The 15,920-nt window shown below is 44.7% G+C and overlaps 6 non-coding genes across 6 annotated transcripts; 2 read left to right on the top strand and 4 right to left on the bottom strand.

Moving 5' to 3' along the window:
• trnav-cac (transfer RNA valine (anticodon CAC)) lies at positions 1-73 on the bottom strand. Its single transcript has one exon. It is a non-coding gene; the product is annotated as a tRNA-Val (tRNA).
• Positions 74-1,412: 1,339 nt separating this feature from the next.
• trnav-aac (transfer RNA valine (anticodon AAC)) lies at positions 1,413-1,485 on the bottom strand. Its single transcript has one exon. It is a non-coding gene; the product is annotated as a tRNA-Val (tRNA).
• Positions 1,486-1,594: 109 nt separating this feature from the next.
• trnaf-gaa (transfer RNA phenylalanine (anticodon GAA)) lies at positions 1,595-1,667 on the bottom strand. Its single transcript has one exon. It is a non-coding gene; the product is annotated as a tRNA-Phe (tRNA).
• A 1,022-nt stretch (positions 1,668-2,689) lies between these two features.
• trnad-guc (transfer RNA aspartic acid (anticodon GUC)) lies at positions 2,690-2,761 on the top strand. Its single transcript has one exon. It is a non-coding gene; the product is annotated as a tRNA-Asp (tRNA).
• Positions 2,762-3,376: 615 nt separating this feature from the next.
• trnav-cac (transfer RNA valine (anticodon CAC)) lies at positions 3,377-3,449 on the bottom strand. Its single transcript has one exon. It is a non-coding gene; the product is annotated as a tRNA-Val (tRNA).
• Positions 3,450-4,143: 694 nt separating this feature from the next.
• trnah-gug (transfer RNA histidin (anticodon GUG)) lies at positions 4,144-4,215 on the top strand. Its single transcript has one exon. It is a non-coding gene; the product is annotated as a tRNA-His (tRNA).
• Positions 4,216-15,920: the final 11,705 nt, after the last annotated feature.

Raw genomic sequence — 15,920 nt, 5'->3', positions numbered from 1 at the left:
TGTTTCCGCCCGGTTTCGAACCGGGGACCTTTCGCGTGTGAGGCGAACGTGATAACCACTACACTACGGAAACGGTGGTAAGACGTGCCCAGCGGCCCAGCGCTGAGCTTCGCCAATGCGATTTAGCTGCTTCCAGTGCCTTTATTGGAGTGCGCTGATGGACCGTGCTCTCTCTCCAGAGACCAGCACGCCTGTCATGGACGGAGCAGGAAAGGCGGCGCCACATTCTACAGCCCTCTCCACGCAATCGACGAAATCGGGCTACTGAAGTGGAGAAAATCGCCTCTCCAGAAAGTGCAAATATCATCTTGGAGACTATAAATCCTATTGCCGAAGGTCAGCCCTGTCTACCAGAGTAACCCTCCCACAGCGATGATCAGCTCGTCTCACACGCGAGAAGTTTCGGTTGGAAACAAGCGCCCCCTCTTCTCGCACGTTTTGCACGTTCGAGTAGTTTTAATGCGGCTCTTTCGTACACGGTGCTGATCTTTTGGAAAGCAGGAGGCAAAACCGAGTCGAACCGCCTGGGTGAAAACCAGGAACCCTAACCGCTAGACTATATGGCAGCGAACAACCATGCTGTTCCCGGCATCATGCAAGCAAACTACATAAATATGAGAAAACACGCAAGAGAGTTGTCACTCAGAGTGTCGAAGGGTCGATGTATACTGGGGCTCAGTTGAAATGCAACGTCAGGACTTTTCCGAATTATGTCACACGAAGAGAGCACAGCCCTTTCCGCCCTGCCGCGTGTGTCTCGGTAACTCGCTGTGATCGTATAGTGGTCAGTACTTTGCTTTGTGGACGCAACAACCCCGGTTCGAATCCGGGTCACGGCAGAATAGGGGCGTCTGCTTTTACTACTCGCACGAATGAAGGCAAAAAAAGCCAATCGATGTGAACGAACGGCGCTTTACAGATGAGTACTGCCTGACTGGATCGTTGATGAACGACAGAGGCCACTCCGACCTCTTCTCGGTTTTCTTTAATGACTTACTAAGGATCTTCTTCACATTCGCCCATGATGGGGAAGCCAGTTACACCAAAGCAAACGCAGGAAAGTGCATTTCAAGCAGAGACCAGGAGGGACTTGTTTACACCGAGAGTGGGCGGAGAATGGAACAATGCGCCCAGCCCTGTTGCTGGAGCCGATTCTTGATGAGCTCTTGGGCTCACTAAGAGGCCCCCGCTGGATGCTAATCTTTCTGTTGTTCTTGCAGGTCCTGCGCTGCTTTTGAGCCGACAGAGCTCGACCTGGTCTGTCGGCACAGCCCAATTGCAAATGATCGGCTCCGCGTACAGAAGGAACGTGCGTTTGGTACAAGAGTGCACGAAGGCACCGGAAATACATTGGGAACAAATGACCGGTCGCTCAAGACCTCTGTGAAGTACAGGAGCGTGCAAAACGAGGCTGTTTCCGCCCGGTCTCGAACCGGGGACCTTTCGCGTGTTAGGCGAACGTGATAGCCGATACACTACGGAAACCTGTAGGGACCGCTGCTGGTGTCTCGCTTGCGTTTCGGGCTGAGAAAGGGACGCGTCACTTTAGGCAGGTGGCGCTGGAGAGAGGAACAAAGGGCGCGATGAAACGAAATGCCGAAACCCGGGATTGAACCAGGGACCTTTAGATCTTCAGTCTAACGCTCTCCCAACTGAGCTATTTCAGCAGTGCGCAAAGCCCACAGCCACCTGCTCCAGCCTTGCTGTGTTGTGGCATGAGCGCACCAAGAGTAGCGGGAGAGTGTTGCAGGAACGTCACTCAGAAGGAAAGCCACCCAGCTGCGCCCTCTGAGCTCTGTCCAGCGCATCTTCCTTGCATGGACTCCTGCCTGCGACGGGCAGGAAACAATTAGCAAGAACAGAACGACACCCCATGGGTGTCTCATGACCGCACCTTAGGTTGTGACACGTGCAGGTGTGAGGGGTTGCCGGGCTACTTTGGAGCACAGCTTGGGCGGAGGGGGGGCGGGAAAGCAGACAAAGAGGTGACACCTCAAGGTCTGCACGATCACAGCTCTCCGCCGCCCCAGGCTTCCGCTCGATAAGCTACTGGACACACCCGCCCCTCCTCACACAGACCGTGGAAAAGCCCCCGAGTGGGAGGGCTCGCTCTTCCTCCCAGGAGCTCTTGGACACGACGCCCAGACAGGGCGCGGGGAGCCGCCGCCTGCAAACACGGTTCCAGGCAGGACTCCACTCCGCAGGAGCCGCAGAGCAGAGGAGATGAGGGCAGCTTAGCTCCTGTGCAGAGACCTGAGCTGTTGTTGCTGTGGATGCTGTCTTTTCTGCACTCGGGGTAGGAGTGAATGTTGAGTTGCCCTTAGAAATGAAGCAGAGCACTTCAACGGCACGGGTGTGTGTGTGTGCGCCCTGGTGATTCTGGGAGACAGATCGAACCTGGGCTAAAAGAGAGGGGGCTTAGCCCTCTTCCATTTGCTAGTTCAAAGTTGTACAACCCCTTTGTATCTGCTAGGCGGCGCAGTCGTCGTGCACAAAGAACACTTTGAAAAGCGTCAAAGGCAAGTCATTCCGAGTTGGTCGTTTGTGTTTTCCGTTCAGACGCGAAATGCTGACATGATCTCTCGGCTCCTCGGTTGTCATTTCTGCTCCGTAAAGGGATCACAGCACGCGTCGGCTTCCAGCATGCTGGGTCGGGACACGATGGCGGGGGTTGGAGAGAGCGATGTCTTCCTCGTTAGTATAGTGGCAAGTATCCCCGCCTGTCACGTGGGAGACCGGGGTTCGATTCCCCGACGGGGAGTAGCTTTTCTTTCACCTCCTTAGAGAAATGACTGCCTTTCACTTCTCTGTTTTCTTTCACAGCGTCGTGCACCTTTTCATTGCTCTCGCTTTCAGAGCCTCCGCACGGCACACGACTCGACATCAGGAAGCACATTGAAGTGAAAGCAGGAAGCGCTGCGACATGCACTGTGCAGATCCCGCCACACTAAGAGGTGAGTGGGTCTGTTCGATGCACAAAGAACGCTTTGAGAAGCGTCAAAGGCATTCCGAGTTGGTCGTTTGTGTTTTCCGTTCAGATGCGACATGCTGAAATGATCTCTCGGCTCCTGGGTTAACATTTCTGCTCCGTAAAGGAATCACAGCACGTGCGGCTTCCAGCACGGCGGGTCGGGACACGATGCCGGGGGTCGGAGAGAGCCATGTCTTCCTCGTTAGTATAGGACCTGTCACCTGTCCCCACCTGTCACGCGGGAGACTGGGGTACATCAGGACGCGCATTGAAGTGAAAGCAGGATGCGCTGTGACATGCACTGTGCAGATCCCGCCACACTAAGAGGTGGGTCCAGTGGGTCTGTTCGATCACAGCGCTAGGCGAATCCCCAATCCCCTTTTGTGCCTGGCGACAAAAGATGTCTGTTTCCGCCCGGTTTCGAACTGGGGACCCTTCGCGTGTGAGGCGAACGTGATAACCACTACACTACGGAAACGGTGGTAAGACGTGCCCAGCGGCCCAGCGCTGAGCTTCGCCAATGCGATTTAGCTGCTTCCAGTGCCTTTATTGGAGTGCGCTGATGGACCGTGCTCTCTCTCCAGAGACCAGCACGCCTGTCATGGACGGAGCAGGAAAGGCGGCGCCACATTCTACAGCCCTCTCCACGCAATCGACGAAATCGGGCTACTGAAGTGGAGAAAATCGCCTCTCCAGAAAGTGCAAATATCATCTTGGAGACTATAAATCCTATTGCCGAAGGTCAGCCCTGTCTACCAGAGTAACCCTCCCACAGCGATGATCAGCTCGTCTCACACGCGAGAAGTTTCGGTTGGAAACAAGCGCCCCCTCTTCTCGCACGTTTTGCACGTTCGAGTAGTTTTAATGCGGCTCTTTCGTACACGGTGCTGATCTTTTGGAAAGCAGGAGGCAAAACCGAGTCGAACCGCCTGGGTGAAAACCAGGAACCCTAACCGCTAGACTATATGGCAGCGAACAACCATGCTGTTCCCGGCATCATGCAAGCAAACTACATAAATATGAGAAAACACGCAAGAGAGTTGTCACTCAGAGTGTCGAAGGGTCGATGTATACTGGGGCTCAGTTGAAATGCAACGTCAGGACTTTTCCGAATTATGTCACACGAAGAGAGCACATCCTTTTCCGCCCTGCTACATGTGTATCGGTAATTCGCCGTGATCGTATAGTGGTCAGTACTTTGCGTTGTGGCCGCAACAACCCCGGTTTGAATCCGGGTCACGGCAGAATAGGGGCGTCTGCTTTTACTACTTGCACGAATGAAGGCAAGAAAAAGCCAATCGATGTGAACGAACGGCGCTTTACAGAGGAGTACTGCCTGACTGGATCGTTGATGAACGACAGAGGCCACTTCGACCTCTTCTCGGTTTTCTTCAATGACTTACTAAGGATCTTCTTCACATTCGCCCATGCAGGGGAAGCCACTTACACCAAAGCAAACGCAGGAAAGTGCAATTCAAGCAGAGACCAGGAGGGACTTGTTTACACCGAGAGTGGTCGGAGAATGGAACAATGCGCCCAGCCCTGTTGCTGGAGCCGATTCTTGATGAGATCTTGGGCTCACTAAGAGGCCCCCGCTGGATGCTAATCTTTCTGTTGTACTTGCAGGTCTTGCGCTGCTTTTGAGCTGACAAGCTCGTCCTGGTCTGTCGGCACAGCCCAATTGCAAATGATCGGCTCCGGTTACAGAAGAAACGTGCGTTTGGTACTGTTGTAACAGAAGGAATAAGGTTCTTGATCCCAAGATGAAGTAAAACAGATGAGTTTATTGCATGCAAGGAACAATAAAGCTGAAGTCTTGTTTCCCGCAAGAAACAACAAAACCGAAGTATTGTTCGATGTGCCTGTACAAACTTGTAGGTTATATAGTCCTTGCTTGCTGCTTCAGACATTCAATGTTATGGTAAGGGGGGGGGGGGTCATGGTATTTGGCCAGTTAAGAGACCCTGGCCAAATGGTCAGTTTAAGATTATGCCCCCAGGGGGTTCCTTGTTCGCATCCTTATCAGTTAACCCCCTTTCCTGCCATAAACACCCCCGTTGCTTAGAAGTCTAATTTTCAGGCAGAACTGACTTAAGTTAACCCTTTTTACATCTTATCTCTTACTTCATTCCCCCCTTATAAAATATGGCATATGTCAGGACTGCCTATTTTTACACATACAATGTCAGGGCAGATCTTTCCTTTTTAGATGTACAGGCATGCATTACCATGACATTGTGTGTTCCACAGTTACAACAAGATGTTATTGATGTTTTTGTACAAGTGATAGTTACAATTATACATATAAAACAACCCTAATCCTACAAATACATAAAGTCCTACTCCAGGACCCAAACGCAGACCTCAGCCATGTGGAGATCTATCGTCAGGATCTTGGAACAGCAATACTGACCCAACTCCGATTATAATTTTTTGGCTTATAGATATGCCAACACCCGGAATGTATTGATACCATATCCCCAGAAATGCTCCTCAGGCCTAACAAGCACACTGTTGGTCTTAGGAAACATCAGACACAGAAACGGTAACAACATCCTTCTTTCTGTTCACTCAGTCTCTGGTGCCGTGGGTCGGTGAAAGTGCGATACGCGGATCCAGCGATCTCATCCTGTCACTCAGATGGCACAGTCAGTAGTTGGTGGCACTTGATATGGTCCCTCCCAGCAGGATTGCAACGTCTGGCAGGGTATCTCTTCTTCACCTACACCCACTCGCCAGGTATCTGGTCGTGTCTCCCCTCTACTGGAGGTCCCCAAGCGTCCGGCACCTGTTCACGAGCCCTGTGCACTGCTTCAGTTAACAAACCTACAATACTTTAATAGAGAGTTAGTTAATTCATCAGTGCGTTAGCCAAACTTGGCCTCCAGGGAGTTTCTTTGGCTGCCCGTGATGATCTCAAATGGGCTCAGTCTCACAGTTCTGTTTGCTCCAGCCTGCAAATCGCACAGGACCGCAGGTAGAGCATCTACCCACGGTGTTCCTTCAGTTGATATTTCCTTAGTTGGTCTTTCAGACTGTGGGTGATGGGGGCAATGTGACTTCTAACTTACCCCTAGTGAGGCAATTACAGCCTGGCACACCTTCCCAGTGTAGTATGCCCCTAGATCAGTATCCAAGGGGAAGGGCAGTCCGTACCATGGGATCATCTTTGTCATACACTTGGGTATGTGCCAGCCCACATCCCATCATTATACAACCCCACATTTTTACACATTTGTTCTAACCACTATTAAACATCTATTAAAGCCCTCAACCTGAATTCTCCCCTTTCCCCAATAGAGGTTTCACAGGGGTCTCAGACTCCCGCTCTCCCAGTGCCGCTCGTCTGGCATCTGCATCTGCATGGTTGTTACCTTGAGTTACTGGAATTCTTTATTTATTGTGTTATTTACACCTTACTCAAGCTGCTTCTGTCGGCAGCTGTAAAACTACAAATCAGTTCAGAGACAAGCCCAGTATTCTTAACTGGAGTCCCTGCCGTTGTGAGAGAATCCTATTTCTCCATAGCCATCCAGAATTGTTGCCTACATGCAACAAATACATACATTATATACATATACAGTAACCCTTTGTCCACACTTACATATAAAGGAATTGTTGATCCATCTGAGGAAACCCCAGTCTCAGCACCTGTAAGAGAGCTTGTTTCAAATTATTACAGGCGGCTTTTGCTGCTGGAACCAAGGCAATCTTGTCCTTGTACTGCACTCCCCCCTTAAGCAGATCTGTTAAAAGTTGTGCTCACCCCGTAAAAACATTGCACCCTGGCCCTGTTAATATTCCACAATGCTCGACACAAAAGGGCCTTATTATAACTGCTTAATATTAGACACTCTAAAGCTGAAGCAACTCAGACTTGTGGGTTTCCTCGTCAGGGGAAGAACTCAGAATACTATCAACATACTGCGTGATCACAGTCAGTTGAAGCCATGTGATACCCTGTTCTGGATAGTCATTCTTTGTAATGCATAATATTCCAACCCAATAGATCTGGGATAAAACCACCCATTAAAATCTGGTACTCGGCAAGTAAAACTTGCTGCCCCAATACTCCTGTGGCTTCCTGCCGTCTCCCCATATACATTACTCTATAGGACACTGTTGAACAGAGGAGTGAAACAAGCATGACAGTAGTGCTCCAGTATCCCCTAACAGAGAAACCAACACTCCATTAACAATACATTTTTATCCACTGGACTGGGACAGACTTAGGGAGGCTACAAGGGATTTACAGGATCTAATCGTTAGGTAAACAGATCTTCTCACAAGACGTTATTCTCCCCAATCTCGATTCTAAACCTACAGCGTTTCAGCATGTCTGGTTTCGAGACATTCGAAAAAATCCAAATTGTTTCCACTATTGCAACTAATTGTATAAAAATACAAAAACTGTTTATCTAACTACTTTTACGTCCACCTGTACTGTACTTATACGTTTCAGACGCTCTTATATTTTCCAATCTCCTTACAGATGCAGCCATTCAAAGTGCGCGGTACAGACACATACCGGAGGTAATTGGCTACGGCGTCGTGCATCGTGACGCGCGATGACGCAAAATACCGCGGTATGAATGGTTGACCGACAGGGGCACTCGTGGTCCGTTGGTCTGTCGTAGAAAGACTTACTGTAAACGTCTTTACTGTGCCCGTTGTAGATATTGAATTTTACCACTGAAGGGAAATCTGAGTAGCTGAGCATAAAAAGAATAGGAGCATACTGTAACGTGTGTGAAGGCCATAAACGATATTAATTTTGGAACATAAACATACAGTATATAGCTGGTCTTGGTACTTTAAAGAAAAAAATACACACCAGTATTCCATTTCTCCCTAAACATTGTAAACTTCGAAGTCTTTAACTAACGTGATACCGGAGTCAACAAGCATACTTTTAGAATTTGATTAAAAGGGAATATAATATGGAATCGCGTATCTCAAGAATTTAATAACGGTATGATTATATCCATGTACTGCGACAGGGCTCTGTAGGGCTGTTTCGCCTATGTGTTCATGTGAGCTGTCTTGTAGCCCACTGGTCTAGGTGCGTGACTACCAACTGGCAGGTTGTGTGTTCAAATCCAGCTGGTGCTGGACTTTTCATTTTTATTTATTTATTTTTTAATCACGTAACATAAACATATTACCGTATGCAAACTGTATACAGTATGAATATGTATATTTAATGTCTTAACTGTGCCCATTTAAGTATTGAATATTCATATCTAATTTTACCACTGAAGGGAAATATTATTACATGGGGATTCAGTTGTCTGAAAAAACGCATTTATTTTGGGCTGAAAAACACGTTTTGAAAAGTGTGCTGTTACTGCCCCATAACTTACATGGGGTTGACCAAACTTGCAGAAACATGTTTATTTCTGCTGAGAAACACGTTTTGACCCTTTCTGCACACTGGGGTTAAGAGCTGAGTGTGTGGGCTCTTCTGAGCATAAAAAGAATAGGAGCATACTGTAACGCGTGTGAAGGCCATAAACGTTATTAATTTTGGAACATAAACATACAGTATATGGCTGGTCTCGGTACTTTAAAGAAAAAAATACACACCAGTATTTCATTTCTTCATAAACATTGTAAGCTTCGAAGTCTTTAACTAACGCGATACCGGAGTCAACAAGCATACTTTTAGAATTTGATTAAAAGGGAATATAATATGGAATCGCGTATCTCAAGAAATTAATAACGATATAATTATATTCATGTTGCAAAAGAACTGCAACGGACATAAAAACTCCCTTCCTTTTAACAGAGCGTTCCATAATTTCTAACTACGAAAATGCCAGGTGAAAGGATTTGTAAACATATTTTGTTAAAGCAAGTCAGTTTTTTCCGCAACACATAAAATACATTTTTCCAAGAAAGTTTAGCCTTTGTCACTAATGAAACCACTAAATAAAGACATAAATATAGAAATCTTAAGATTTGTTTTATTTAATGTTGGTAGCAGGATGAACTGTCAGAGTGTATATTTTGTCGCAGAGTTGCTGCAAGATGTTAACAGTGAAAAAGGTATTTAGAAATGAGTTATTTCAAGATGAAAAAGAAAACATACACGAAACATGGTTTCATTATGACCAGAATCGGTCTTGAGATATTTTTAACTTGATTTACAGTATTTGAAAGGTATGTCTTAACACCGATACTACAGTGCTTAAGTACTGCTCACGTATATGTTTCTAGGTTTATATTATGCATTTCATATGGTCAAATTACTTTTTGAGCAACTAATAAGAAGCGCGAAACGGTATCTGTTTTATTTTCGTTTTGTGCTGGGACCCGTGGATTGATTAGAGATATCAAGTACATACAAGTCATTTTTCAAATGTTGTAGTTCGTCTTGAAAAAATGTTACGAGTACATCATCTATCAACAATTACACAGGTTCTGTTTCCATATTGCGGATTTTGGTTACATAATATTATTTTCTAGATTTCACGTTGTGAATATATGATTTGGGCAAACAGAGCCGCAAAGAAGTACATTATTGGTTGTTGTTTTTTTTTGCAGTTTTATCTAGAACAAGCGATGCTTAAACCTTTGTCTGATTCTTGTGAAACTATCCACACGACAGTTACAGTACCTAGGAGTTGACATCAGTGATGTCACTGATGGGATGTTTCTAAAAATCCATCCTCTGTAAAACGTCTTCCCTAGTTGTCCTGCATATGTATTCGCTAATGAAGCTGTGTGTTCTGAGCCTGGATCTCTACATTTCTGTATGAACCAGCTTAGAGGGCTAAAGACAGCTTGTGTTTAAATTGAGTGTAAGTCAATTTATGCATCTAAAGTCATGGTCAGCATTTATTTTTGTACTGTGCTGTAAACTTGTTCTGTGCCAAGTCACATTATTTTATAGCGTTTTTATAGCGTTATCAAATACGGTGTTACTGTAGTTTCCTGACTCCCATGTCACATGGTCTGTGATTGAAACCTGTGAAACCGGTTTAATTCGTTACAGCCAGCACTCTTCAGGTGTGAGGGTCTTCTGCTCAGAATTAAACGCTAAAATGTTTGTGTATATTCTAATGGTAGTGGGGGCAGGGTGTGTGGGAACAGGTTTGGTTGAAATTGCATTGGAGATCTATGTTCTTCACACCTGAAACATTTTCTCTGAAAGCATTTTCTTCGCAGTTTAACCGATCTTGTTACAGCATGTTACAGTTTACTATTATTAACCATATTAATTTTAAGTGCTTAATGTAAAATCTTGTAAAAATATATTTTTATTGTTCAAATATACATTAAGTCTGACTATCATATAATAAGTTAAATACAAAACTAAAGAAAAAATAGGGTTAAACATAATTCAAAATATTTTGCTAACAATGTTAACTGTTTATGAATAATAAAATGTATTAACTAAGGAGTAGGATGGCACAGTTGTTAGTATGTTTTTTGTTTTGTTTCTTTTTCATAAATACAACAGTAGTACCTGATGTCTCAGTGGCTTTCAAAATTAAATTATGCATGCAAACCTGTGAACTAGAAAGATAACTAAGATATCCATCCATTATATTCCATAATATCCATGAAATATATGGCGCTGAAATATGTGTGACGCAGTGGTGGCCTGACACGGTGAGGTGCCCTGGCAGCTGTATGATGCAGTGGTGGCCTGGCACGGTGAGGTGCGCTTGCAGCTATGTGACGCAGTGGTGGCCTGGCACGGTGAGGTGCGCTGGCAGCTGTGTGATGCAGTGGTGGCCTGGCACGGTGAGGTGCGCTGACAGCTGTGTGGTGTGGCGCAGTTGTGGCCTGGCACGGTGAAGTGCGCTGGCAGCTGTGTGATGCAGTGGTGGCCGGGCACGGTGAGGTGCGCTGGCAGGTGGGTGATGCAGTGGTGGCCTGGCACGGTGAGGTGCGCTGGCAGCTGTGTGGTGTGACGCAGTGGTGGCCTGGCACGGTGAGGTGCGCTGGCAGCTGTGTGGTGTGACGCAGTGGTGGCCTGGCACGGTGAGGTGCGCTGGCAGCTGGGTGATGCAGTGGTGGCCTGGCACGGTGAGGTGCGCTGGCAGCTGGGTGATGCAGTGGTGGCCTGGCATTTCCACCACTGCGTCACACCACACAGCTGCCAGCGCACCTCACCGTGCTAGGCCACCACTGCATCATACAGCTGCCAGGGCACCTCACCGTGTCAGGCCACCACTGCGTAACACCACATAGCTGCCAGCGCACCTCACCATGCCAGGCCATCACTGAGTCAGAGATTAAATAAAACCTCACTCGCACCAAACAAATGTATATTTCTAAATATCACAACATGATCGAATTTAAGTCATTTTAATAACAATGAATAGTCACCTAGGCGTTACAATATAAACATTTATATTGATTTAAATAACGTTTTGATTTAAATCGCAAATGCGGGTTTAAATATATGTGTTTTTTGATTCACTATCAGACAAATGCAACATAAATTGATATCTTTGTCTTCTAAGTATCTTAATAAACTTTCAGCATAGCTTTCTCCCCGTTTAGATTTATTTTGGGATCAAACGTGGAAAGATTAGATTGTAATCGTTTTTATTTTTTAAGTACATTTTAGAAAAGTGTAATCTATACTAAAAAGCTGTACACCACCTGCTATAAAGATACATATTGTAATACTTTCAGGTTCGGATAGGACAGACACAAGAACTCAGACTTGCGGAGTTAAAGCAAGTTAAAGCCTTAATTTTATATATCACCTTTAAAAGTGGCATCTCAAAGCAAAGTAAATACCCAACACTGATTGTACCCATCTGTCATGCTAATAAAGCAGCTTGAATTGAATTGAGGGGGGGGGGGTATATTTGCTTTGTGTATAAAGTACATTGTGAATGTTTTCACAGCCTTCACTTTGTCGTTTTTATGCCATTTTTTGACCACGCACGAATATTCCTATGTCCGTATCTTCGTAAGGGAATCAGTGTGAATTTTAATACTAATTAAATGACCGCGGGCACTTTCCACCCCCTCTACATTCTCATATAGAACAGACTAACCTTCTAATGAAAGACGGTCCACCCCCCACGGACAGGAAAAGTGCCCACAGGCACTTAAACTTAATATGGTCATTAACAGTAAACAGTAACATGGTCAGAAGGAGCACGTACAAACGTTTCCGAAATAACCACATGTAAGACTCTGATGCTTAAAATGTTTAGGGAGAAAGTGGAATACTGGTGTGTATTTTTTCTTTAAACCACCAATACCAGCCATATACAGTCTGTAACGTAGGGATTTCTATACGTCTTTATTTAGTGGTTACATTAGTGACAAAGGCTAAACTTTTAGCTTCAGTAACGTGTACATATCTCCCCTTTTTATAAAACGACTTGGTTGAAAACTGTTCCAGAGCCACTGTTGTTTCATCAATGAAATGTACATCATGAAATGCCTCTCCCTGTTCAATCCACTGGAAAAAAGAAAAGGAGCATAAAGCTTCTGATGGTCATAAACGATATTCATTTAGGAGCAGCATCAGAGGTATGTTTTTAACTGCACTGCATTGGAGAGAATACCATAGTGTGTTTTTTTTTTTTTACTCCCTGGCGGAAACTGGCTTCCAGAAGAATCAGTATGGCTCAGAGATTAAATAAAACTTCACAGACATTAACGAAGAGCATAACGCGTGTACTGTATACACTGCAAGTACAACCCCCCTCTCTGCAGGAGTGCTGGCTGTGACGAATTGAACCAGTTTCATGGGTATTTTCAAAGTAGGAGGCGAGATTTCCAGCGAAAGACACCTCCCCCCCCTCAAAAACCCAGTAAGTACAGTACTTACTAGTTAAAGGCTAGGCTCCCGACTATGGCGAAAGGAACCCTTCTTTCATTAGAAGACAATGAACATATTTTAGCCCTGAATGAATTAATAGCAAACATGGTTTACATAAAAGACATTTTTCCAAGAAAGTTTAGCCTTTGTCACTAATGAAACCACTAAATAAAGACATAAATATAAAAATCTTAAGATTTTTAAAATACATGACTTTGCGAAAATTTATTTGAAAATAAAAACAATTACAACCGCCAGGGGAGAGAGAGAACAGGGGAGGGATGTTGGTTTTGCATAAGGAGCAGGGCTATGGAAATTAGGTCTGTTTGGGAATGTGTAGTTACATGTTGTGGCTGTTTGTGAATTATCGTTGTTGAGTATGGAGTGTTGAGGTATTGATTTTGTGTAATGCTTTATGTTGAAAATTGAGGTGGATTTTGTTTATGATAAACAGGATAAACTAGGATGGGAGGAAGGTTTGGTTTTGCATAAGGGGCGGGAGTATGATAATTGGAGGACTTTGCGAGAGTAAAATGGTTTGACTATTTGATTTTGTATTGTGGTTGTTATCTATGTTTTTGGTTGGTATTATGTTTATATGGTTGTTTTTGTTGGTTGGTTGTTATTATGGTTATAAATAATACGATCTATTGTTGAAATCTGAGCCTAAATAAAAAGAAAAAGCAAGTGATTAGGTTTATGAGCAATCTAATTACTTATTCGTTTAAAACACTATATAAAATAAAGTTTATTATTAATTTGCTGGACAGAGCGGTGAACATTATTATGCATAAGACAAAGATAACGATCCTGATCAGTTTAGAAATCTGTGTACGCTGTAAGGTTTTTACTTCTTAAACTTTTAAAATACAGGTTTTGAATAGAAAGAAATCCTCTTCCTGGTACAGTATGTATAGCAAACCAGCACGTCTTTTTTCTCCAATCAGAGGGGTGTCAGATGGTGTCAGCCAATCACCATTCTGAAGCCCTACCATAATCTCTGGTATGGGGAGACCCCAGAATTCTGTCCCATAGCTTAGACATATGATAGATACTTTTATTGATCCCGTGAGGGAAATAAAGTAAATCATTTTCATTTTAGGAAATTATTAAACGCTCGGTTAAAAGCAAAGGAGATTGTCTGTTATAGTGGACATAAAAACAAGAGTTCGCTGGCATTATTGGCTAACACTCATACTGTACCAGGAAGAGGTAGGGGTGTAACCCCGGCATCCTGGCCAAATTTCCCCATCGGCTGTTATCAATCATGGCCTCCTAACAATCCCCCTCTGTGAATTGGCTTCATTACTCTGCTCTCCTCCCCACTGATAGCTGATGTGTGGTGAGCGTTCTGGCGCACTATGGCTGCCGTCGCATCATCCAGGTGGATGCTGCACATTGGTGGTGGTGGTGGTGGAGAGGAGTCCCCATTACTTGTAAAGCGCTTTGAGTGGAGTGTCCAGAAAAAGCGCTATATAAGTGTAAGCAATTATTATTATTATTATTATATCCTGGAAGACACAGACCGGCGCCAGACCGGTAAAATGCCTGATGAACTAGGGATTGGACAGTTTCCAAGTGCTTGTACAATCGATGGAAATGTTCAAATAAATGTGCAAAAGAAATAAACAAAATAATCATTTATTTCTTTATCATATTGGGTAGCTAATGTCCTCTCTTTGCTAGTTAGTGGCAGTGTTTCTGTGTTGGGTAGCAACGGGTGACTGTTCTCAGGCGGAAGATGTAAACAGCTTAATGTTCGTGTTAAATAATTTTTTTTAATTAAAATTCATTCTATACAGCAATCGCATATTTGGGTACCGTTTCATAAAACTTTCATGCTTAAAATGTTTAGGGAGAAATGGAAGACTGGTGTGTATTTTTTCTTTAAACTACCAAGACCAGCCATACACAGTACAGTTTACATACATACAGTAATGTTTATGTTTATGTTCCTAAATTAATATCGTTTATGACCTTCAGATGCGTTATGCTCCTCTTCTTCTTTTTAGGCTCAGCTACTAAAATTTCCCTTTAGTGGTAAAATCCATATAAATATTCAAAACTAAGCGGATTAAAATGTGCACAGTAAAGACATTAAATGATTAAATCTTTGCACTACCAACCAATGCACCACGAGTGCCCCTGTCGGTCATTTTGGCCAGCCAATCACTTGCCCTGCGGTGCCCTACGGTGTCCTGCGGGTTGGTTACTGTACCGTGGGTTTTTACCGCTCATTTTGAATGGCTGCATCTGTAAGTGACTCATATCTCACCTTGATCAATAAATCAGGGACTGGTAGGGCCGAGTAACCCACGTGGGACTCTGATGCCCATGGAACTTTCAGCCAATCAATGAGCTGAAGTTCCTCCAGGCAAAAACAGGCAAAACAGAGGGCCTGGTGGAATTCTGTGGACTTTTCTAAAGGGAATTCAAAGGAGAATTCCAGGGCAGGACAGCCCAGGAGCAGAAGGCTCCCAAGGGCAGGACATTCTCGCAGCACGCCTCCTGACCATCCTGAGACTCAGCCCGGACAACCACGGAACGGCCGATGTGTCCGAGTGCCAGAACTTTCCTTTGTTCTAAGAGTCTAGAGCGGAGGTTGCCAGAGAGTAACCAGAGGATCCACCCGAGGTTAGCACCAGCAGCAAGCCTCGTGAACAGGTCGGAACTGTGGACAGCTGAATCACTATTCAGAACTCGCGCTTCATCAGGAACGAACCGGTCCTCTTCCTGACTTGCTGGGACCCACAGTCATCTTTTCTCCTGTGCACAAACTTTGCTAGTTAAATCCAACACTAACCAGCCGGTCAGTGAGCATCAGCAGCGCACCGTCGCAAGCCGCACAGCACAGCCTGTCACGGAGCCAGAGAGCGCGGATTGGACAGCAACAGCCTGCAACTGTTTCTTTGTGCCCGCAGGAGATCTGAATCCCCAGAGATTAGATGAGTATTCAACTTCAATGCATTACAGCTCGAGAATTCAATTGTTATCCCAACCAGTTGATATCAATTTAATTCCTAAGAGTTATGTACTTGTTTTGAGTATCTAATGTAGAAGTTATAACCAAGTTCATTTACGAAACGATCTAAATGAATGATATACTGAACGTATGTCCTCTTGATGTGTAACTCTTCATAACTGACTGAC

The sequence above is a fragment of the Lepisosteus oculatus genome, chromosome 14, assembly GCF_040954835.1.
Source record: "Lepisosteus oculatus isolate fLepOcu1 chromosome 14, fLepOcu1.hap2, whole genome shotgun sequence".
Taxonomy (NCBI): Eukaryota; Metazoa; Chordata; class Actinopteri; order Semionotiformes; family Lepisosteidae; genus Lepisosteus; species Lepisosteus oculatus.
The sequence above is the reverse complement of the archived record's forward strand: the minus strand, read 5'-3'. Positions and strand labels throughout refer to the sequence as shown.